Here is a 1,223-nt window from a genome sequence, read left to right on the forward strand (position 1 = left end):
ACGGGAAGCTGGGCAGCGGGGCGGCGGGCCGCGGGGCCGCGGGGCGGCGGGGCGGTGAGGGCGCGGAGGGCAGGGCTCGGGACGTCACCTAGACTGGGTTTGGCTGGGTCCCAGGGTACTAGATCGTGTGAGGCACGGAAATGCCTGGAAAACGCAAGACCTCCTGGCCCCCCGGGATCCCTGGAAGCATGGATCCCTGGATTTCCTAGATCCCTAAACTCCTGGACCCCTGGATCCATGGATTTCCTAGATCCCTGAGGCCCTTGACCTTTGGACCCCTAGGCCTCCGGATTTCCTAGATCCTTGAACCCCTGAAACCCTGGATCCCTGGATTTCCTAGATCCCTAAGCCCCTGGACCCCTGAACCCCTCTCGACTCTGGGACCCATGAATTCCTAGATCCCTGAACTCCTCCATTCCTGCGACCCTGACTCTTTGAACCCTTAGATTCCCTGAGCTCTGCCGGGCCACCCGCGAAGGCAGCAGTGTCCCCGCGGGCATTGTCGCGGTCAGCGCATGCGGGACGCAAGGGGGCCACGGCGGGCGGAGCAGGCAGCCGGGTCTCAGCCTGCAAGACAGAGCGCCGAGGTCCTTATGGATCCTTCGGACCCCTTGATTTCCCAGACTGCTCCATCCTTGAGACCCTTGATCCCCCCTGGAGGTCTTGATCTCTGGGGGCCCCGTTCTCACGCCCCGCGGTCGCGCCCGTGCTGCCTGGGAAGGCAGGATTGCGGGGACACGGGTGTCCGCGGCGTGAGTCGTGGCTTCTGCTGCCTCCAGGCCACCCAGGGCAGACTGGGGCGTGCAGTGTCCCCGGCGGGACCATGCGCGAGAGGCGCGGCCCCAGAGCTCAAAGGCTTCCCCGCCCTTACCCCTGGCCGCGGCGCAGGGCGCTGGAGCTCGGGACACCCTCGCCCCTTCTGCAGTGAAAAGTTGTGCGTCCCCGCTCGCCCCGGCTTTCGAAACGCCTTTACCTCATAGCAGTTGCTCAAATTTTCCATCCAGAGAAGACTTGGCTGCTGGAGCTCCTGGCCATAAATTGAGCCCGGTGGACGCGAAGTCTGGGACCGACTCCTCAGCGAGTGAGGACCGAGGCCAATGGAGCGAGTCTTCCAGGCAGCCTCGCTTGCGGCTGCAAGTGGAGCTCAGGGTGCCATGGAGACGGCGCCACCCCACGGCACGCGGGGAGGACCCGTCCCGTGTGCCAGGGCTGGGCGTGGCACC

The sequence above is a fragment of the Octodon degus genome, unplaced genomic scaffold (assembly GCF_000260255.1).
Source record: "Octodon degus isolate 3935 unplaced genomic scaffold, OctDeg1.0 scaffold00034, whole genome shotgun sequence".
In the NCBI taxonomy this organism is placed as follows: Eukaryota; Metazoa; Chordata; class Mammalia; order Rodentia; family Octodontidae; genus Octodon; species Octodon degus.